The sequence below is a fragment of the Coregonus clupeaformis genome, chromosome 23, assembly GCF_020615455.1.
Source record: "Coregonus clupeaformis isolate EN_2021a chromosome 23, ASM2061545v1, whole genome shotgun sequence".
NCBI classification, from domain to species: Eukaryota; Metazoa; Chordata; class Actinopteri; order Salmoniformes; family Salmonidae; genus Coregonus; species Coregonus clupeaformis.
Genome location: NC_059214.1, coordinates 46,625,882 through 46,633,337, shown reverse-complemented (window position 1 = coordinate 46,633,337; position 7,456 = coordinate 46,625,882). Strand labels below are relative to the sequence as shown.

The window sequence follows — 7,456 nt, the reverse complement described above, 5'->3', positions numbered from 1 at the left end:
CATCTCCCTGCGCAATGCAGCCTCTTACGGGGTGTGTCACTACAAAGATTACATCAGGCCTCTGAAGACGTTTTACATGCTGTACGGTTTGCCATAAGATTTTACATAGACATAGACAATGCATACAAAACACATACGCTGTGACGTTGTGGCCTATGTAGCAGCTTGGATGTCATTAGGCTTTAGAAGACATTGTATGCATTGTTTAGTTTACAAAACCATCCATCACATAAAATAACATCACCCATACTGTGATGAAAAGACCTAGTGGAAAGTCTACATATGTATTAGCGTGGATGTCATCAGTCATTGGGCAAGTCATGAGGATGTTAAATAATGTCCTCGGTCTCTGTCACTCCTCTCCTGTCTCTTCTCTCCTCTGTCACTCCTCTCCTGTCTCTTCTCTCCTCTGTCACGTCTCTCCTCTACAGCACATGCACATTGTGGCCCTCCTGATCAAGTTCAATGCCCGTGTGAACGCCACAGACATGTGAGCCTTCAACCCTCTCCACAGGGCAGTTCAGTAGGTAAACATAGTGAATGTGTCATCTCTCTAGTCGCACAAGTGTTTGACTTACAATGACGTAGTCTTGTCACAATAATTCCCATCCAATATATTTTGACACACATGGCTAGGGAAACCCCTCATCATTGTAAATAAGAATTTGTTCTTAACTGACTCGCCTAGTTAAATAAAGGTAAAATACAAAAATATAAATAAATCACCCAGTACCTCTCCCTCTGACCATATCCTCCTCCTTCCTCAGGCTGACAGTATTTGTGCCCTGTTGATGGACACTATTCCCCCAGCTACAGAGTAGAGGGATCACCACCTCAGCTCATCAAACCTTCCAATCTCTGGAGGGGACAACAGACGTTACTTAATCTGCGCTTGATTGGGCCCATGTGCCACCCAGCCAAACGGACTAATGCATCAATCCTTTAGCTATTGTATTTTAACATTTTGTGTGTATTTCATACAAGCTTGCAGGTTGTTCTGATATTATTGCTTTGTAACTCTCACCACTGGAGGTGAACTGATGGACAGTGGACCAGCAGCAGTCAGTACGTAACCTGACACCACTGGAGGTGAACTGATGGACAGTGGACCAGCAGCAGTCAATATGTAACCTGACACCACTGGAGGTCTTGATGGTATTTGTGTAGAACAAGAAAGAAAACAAGTAGGCGCCAGTACAAGTAGAAAACTTTAGTGAACTATTTACAGATAACATAAATTAAAATAATACATATAAGTAGGAGCAGATCAGCCTATAGTTTACAGCAACATGAACGTGACCATATCCCTGGCCAATGGCAATAGCTCAGACAGCTCCATCCCAACATACCCTGTGAACTCCCTCATCCCCATACCACTCCTCCACCTCCTGTATGTCCTGCTCTACCCTGTGAACTCCCTCATCCCCATACCACTCCTCCACCTCCTGTATGTCCTGCTCTACCCTGTGAACTCCCTCATCCCCATACCAGTCCTCCTGTATGTCCTGCTCTACCCTGTGAACTCCCTCATCCCCATACCACTCCTCCTCCTCCTGTATGTCCTGCTCTACCCTGTGAACTCCCTCATCCCCATACCACTCCTCCTCCTCCTGTATGTCCTGCTCTACCCTGTGAACTCCCTCATCCCCATACCACTCCTCCTCCTCCTGTATGTCCTGCTCTACCCTGTGAACTCCCTCATCCCCATACCACTCCTCCTCCTCCTCCTGTATGTCCTGCTCTACCCTGTGAACTCCCTCATCCCCATACCACTACTCCTCCTCCTCCTGTATGTCCTGCTCGCCCATCAGGAGGGCCCACTGAAGCTCACTTGTCTTCTCCTGCATCACCCCAGGGTGCCTGTGGAGGGAAGATTGACAAAGCAATGTGCTTATCACATTTGTTTAGGGTTTAGGGGAGCACTGGGGAAGCCATCCTCACATAAAACATAATAGCCTTGGCCTATTTCTGTGTGACAGAGTTCATTTCACCCCTTGGCGCAATTATATATTTTGACATGCCATCCACCATAGCCTTAAAGAGTTAATGGAGAGAGAAGCATATCCTAGACCGGGGCTATATGTTTTATCTGAGGATGCGGGATGTTTCTATTCCCCCCCCCCCCTCCATTTAATTCCATTGATTACATAGTTGTTCTTAGTTAAAAGATTCCTTTTTAGATAAATATTATTTGAACTATTCTTACTCTGATTAAGCAATTGTTGATTGTTTTGAATAGCAGGACATAGAGTACCTCATGCTGTACTCAGGTTGAAGAGATCTGGCAGGGTTAGAGAGGATGGGCCCCCTCAGTGGCCATTTTAGCATGTCAATCTTGGTGGGGCAAACAAAACACAAAATGTGGGATGCATGCCAGCAAAGCCACTACACAACACTAAACAATACATTAATTGCACTATAAAGGTGACAAACGGTGCCCACAAACTGTTAGGGCCTACATAAAGCTGTTCCAACAGCAGAGTCCCAACACCTTACCACTGCTACACATGGCTATCAGCAGAGCCTTGTCTGGCAGCGAAACAGTTCATTCAGCCTCATTTACTGCCTTTAAAAAAACATAGCTGACTTGCTTAAACAAATGTGGTTTCTACTGATTATTGAGATGTACAAACTATGGCATAAGGGGACGACAAGAGGATAAGAGGCAATCCGTAATTTTGATTAATACATTAATGAGCGAGCTAGCATGGACGTAGTCAATATAACTATTTGTTTAGCACTTTTGAAATGTACAGCGACAGAATTCAGAACATGGGCCGTTCATACAGTGTTCTCCCTGTATACCAAGTCAGAACCGTAGGATAAGTAAAGGGGGCATGTAAGCAGACAATGAAAGCTCTTACAATATTCAATGATTACATTTCTCTAAAACAGGTTATAGGCTACATGTGCACCACCAAGTCAGAACAGTAGGTGAAATTAAGAGGGGAAAATAGACCAAATTATTAGGGTGAGGCACATGACAGCTTACTACACAACATACACTTAGTATTACTTAGCTACAGTATACATATCTCCCTGGCATATTACATAATTTATGCAGCAGCATACAATACATTTTTGGACTCACCTTGTTGTGCTGTGCTCACTTGATCAGGAAGGTGGCGCGGCGGTCCTTTGTGGGCAAATTTTGTCATCAAACTTTGTCATCAAAGTCTGGCATTCTCTGGATTTATGGTGCTTTCAAGACAACTGGGAACTCTGGAAAAAAAACAAGGTCGAATCATGATGAAGTCAGTGATCTTCAGGTCGTAGCTCTAGAAAGAGGCCCGAATTCCGGATTTATAATTCCGAGTTGGATGACCGTTCAAAACGTATTTTCCCAGTCGGAGCTCGTTTTTTCCTGAGTTCCCAGTTGTTTTGAAGTCAGATTTTGCAGTTCTGAGTTAACAGTTGTTTTGAGCGCGGCACAAATCATGCTTCATTGACAGCATGGCCAATGTTGAATGTTTATCATTTTAAGCTTGGAAAAGAGACCCTTAATCCCAGACTTGGGACCACACAGCCATTCCAATGAATAGCAGGCTAGTGATTGCTTTGCAATGCTTGCAGTTAGCCACTGATTCCTTCCAACCCACTCATTGTTGAATTCGCAATTTCCAACTTGTTGTGTAATGTTTATGTCCAATGGCCGATGAGCACCGATACGTTTTATTTATAATTTATTTTCATTATTTCTCTTCATATGACAAGAATTAAAAATGATTTGCCAGTAGATTGTCAACTTGATTCATGATGATGACTGCTAGCTAAGATTTAGAAAGTATGATGTTGACATGATCAGTCCAATCAAAGCTACTGTAGATATAACATTATTTGATGTCATTTTATCTGTGGTCAATAACCTTGAGCCTTCTTGGATGGGCACTTCTAATGTAACTATGGCAGCACCCAAGTGGCTTGATTTTTCGAGCTCTACCCTTAGAATTGGCGGTGATGTAGTGTCCCCATGAGTGACAGAACACTGAGCCAATCACGGCGCAACTAGAGAACATTACCAACACCTACGCTCCGTATATTTCGCTGGCTGTCCCACCACCACAGAAAGCACTGAGCTAGGCTGAAACACCTACATTTTGGAGCTGCCTTACTCAAGAAAGCAAAAAAGGGACCATGTTTGTATGCGGCTTTATTAACTCAATGATTATTATTATTTATTTTTTTACATTGTTTGCAAACTGATGTGACACGTACTAATGCCAAAATAACATGCAAAACAGGCAACCCCCCCAAAAAATATACAGTGCTATGAAAAAGTATTTGCCCCCTTTCTAATTTTCTCTACTTTTGCATATTTGTGATACTGAATGTTATCAAATCTTCAACCAAAACCTAATTTTAGATAAAGGGAACATAAGTGAACAAATAACACAACAATTACATATTTATTTCATTTATTTCATAAACAAAGTTATGCAACACCCAATTCCCCTGTGTGAAAAAGTAATTGCCCCCTTACACTCAATAACTGGTTGTGCCACCTTTAGCTGCAATGACTCCAACCAAATGCTTCCTGTAGTTGTTGATCAGTCTCTCACGTCGCTGTGGAGGAATTTTGGCCCACTCTTCCATGCAGAACTGCTTTAACTCAGTGACGTGTGGGTTTTCAAGCATGAACTGCTCGTTTCAAGTCCTGCCACAACATCTCAAATGGGATTAGGTCTGGACTTTGACTAGGCCATTCCAAAACTTCCAATTTGTTGCTTTTTAGCAATTTTTATGTAGACTTGATTGTGTGTTTTGGATCACTGTCTTGCTGCATGACCCAGCTGGCTTCCGCTTCAGCTCACAGACGGATGGTCTGACATTCTCCTTGTAGAATTCTCTGATACAGAGCAGAATTCATGGTTCCTTCTATTAAGGCAAGTCATCCAGGTCCTGAGGCAGCAAAGCATCCCCAAACCATCACACCACCACCCCCTGCTGGTTTATTTGAACAGTGAGAGACAGAATGACAACAAAAAAATCCAGAAAAACACATGTCAAAAATGTTATAAATTGATTTGCATTTTAATGAGGTAAATAAGTATTTCACCCCTCTGCAAAACATGACTTAGTACTTGGTGGCAAAACCCTTGTTGGCAATCACAGAGGTCAGACGTTTCTTGTAGTTGGCCACCAGGTTTGCACACATCTCAGGAGGGATTTTGTTCCACTCCTCTTTGCAGATCTTCTCCAAGTCATTAAGGTTTCGAGGCTGACGTTTGGCGACTCGAACCTTCAGCTCCCTCCACAGATTTTCTATGGGATTAAGGTCTGGAGACTGGCTAGGCATTCTTCTTGAGCCACTCCTTTGTTGCCTTGGCCGTGTGTTTTGGGTCATTGTCATGCTGGAATACCCATCCACGACCCATTTTCAATGCCCTGGCTGAGGGAAGGAGGTTCTCACCCAAGATTTGACGGTATATGGACCCGTCCATTGTCCCTTTGATGCGGTGAAGTTGTCCTGTCCCCTTAGCAGAAAAACACCCCCAAAGCATAATGTTTCCACCTCCATGTTTGACGGTGGGGATGGTGTTCTTGGGCTCATAGGCAGCATTCCTCCTCCTCCAAACACGGCGAGTTGAGTTGATGCCAAAGAGCTCGATTTTGGTCTCATCTGACCACAACATTTTCACCCAGTTCTCCTCTGAATCATTCAGATGTTCATTGGCAAACTTCAGACGGCCTTGTATATGTGCTTTCTTGAGCAGGGGGACCTTGCGGGCGCTGCAGGATTTCAGTCCTTCACGGCATAGTGTGTTACTAATTGTTTTCTTGGTGACTATGGTCCCAGCTGCCTTGAGATCATTGACAAGATCCTCCTGTGCAGTTCTAGGCTGATTCCTCACCGTTATCATGATCATTGCAACTCCACGAGGTGAGATCTTGCATGGAGCCCCAGGCCGAGGGAGATTGACAGTTCTTTTGTGTTTCTTCCATTTGCGAATAATCGCACCAACTGTTGTCACCTTCTCACCAAGCTGCTTGGCGATGGTCTTGTAGCCCATTCCAGCCTTGTGTAGGTCTACAATCTTGTCCCTGACATCCTTGGAGAGCTCTTTGGTCTTGGCCATGGTGGTTTTGACATGCGTTTTTCTGGATTTTGTTGTTGTTATTGTTGTTGTTGCTACCATTAAAATTATAGACTGATAATTTCTTTGTCAGTGGGCAAACGTACAAAATCAGCAGGGGATCAAATACTTTTTTCCCTCACTGTACATAGTACAGTACTATCTCTGTAATAATATAACGGCTACCCACTGTGACTACACTGTACCAACTTCTGTAACCATATAACTACATAGGTTTTAGGCCACTTGGTGTTTAGTGGGACCACACCTCTCATTGTCTCAACCACTTTAATAAGCTCTGGTTTGAGAAGACTACAGGTGAGTGCAGAAAGTAATACAATGGAAACCCATTTAATCCTTTCAGTGGTCATGAGTGGAAGAAGACAATGAGGCCATGGGACAAAGGATTCTATAGATTATATTATGGAGACGCAAGGATGCCTCTGATGACTCTGAGGCGGTGTTATCATGCATTTCTCTCACACACACACAGATGCGTTTGTCCGCTCTGTACTCATATCCCTTTGAAAAAAACTTGCACTGTTCTGGTCAGGATGTGTATACTCTAGACAAGAACACTGAAGCTTTCCATGAAAACCCATAATGATACACAGCGAAAAACTATTATTTCCAATAGACAGAGAAACCAGGGATCAGGTAGTTGTACTCAGCATTGATAGGCGTCTGTCACCCCACCCCTATATAAAATACACCAACGAAAGCGTAAAGGTTCTTTGTGGTTGAGGTTTGTTGTTTTCTATCAGTTTTCCTGAAAATCTATTATTAAAGTAACATTTAAATGCCTATTTTCTAATTAGATCGTAAATCATAAGGGCGGTGTGGATGGATAAACAACTGGTTCCATCCCCTTTCTACTCTTTAGGGGCCATCTTCTGGCGAACGTGGAGTCTGCCGCTCGTAACATAAAACCTACTGTGAGAAATGACTGTGTCATTGAACTTCAATTCATCATCACAGAGATTTGTCAATAGGATCCATAGATGTTTCAACTTGATTGCCTGAAGATCAAAAGAAAATTCAAAAGGGTGGTGGAGCTGTACATACATCGAGTTTAGAGGAAAACCTCAGGAGACGACCCTTGCTTTTATTCTATTGATTTAAAAAACTGAGGCTGAACACGTATAGGCTAGACCAGGGTTTCCCTAACTCGGTCCTGAGGGCCCCCTGGGTGCACGTTTTGGTTTTTGCCCTAGGACCACACAGGTGATTCAAATAACCAACTCATGCTCAATTGGTAGAGCATGGCGCTTGTAACGCCAGGGTAGTGGGTTCGATCCCCGGGACCACCCATACGTAAAAATGACTAAGTCGCTTTGGATAAAAGCGTCTGCTAAATGGCATATTATTATTATTATTATTTG

The 7,456-nt window shown here is 43.2% G+C and overlaps 1 long non-coding RNA gene across 1 annotated transcript; it reads right to left on the bottom strand.

The window, feature by feature from the left end:
* Positions 1-1,319: 1,319 nt before the first annotated feature.
* Positions 1,320-3,133, bottom strand: LOC121536202. Its single transcript, XR_005994828.1, has 3 exons — positions 3,092-3,133; positions 2,255-2,334; positions 1,320-1,860 (listed from the first exon to the last, which is right to left on the bottom strand). It is a non-coding gene; the product is annotated as an uncharacterized LOC121536202 (long non-coding RNA).
* Between the last annotated feature and the right edge of the window lie 4,323 nt (positions 3,134-7,456).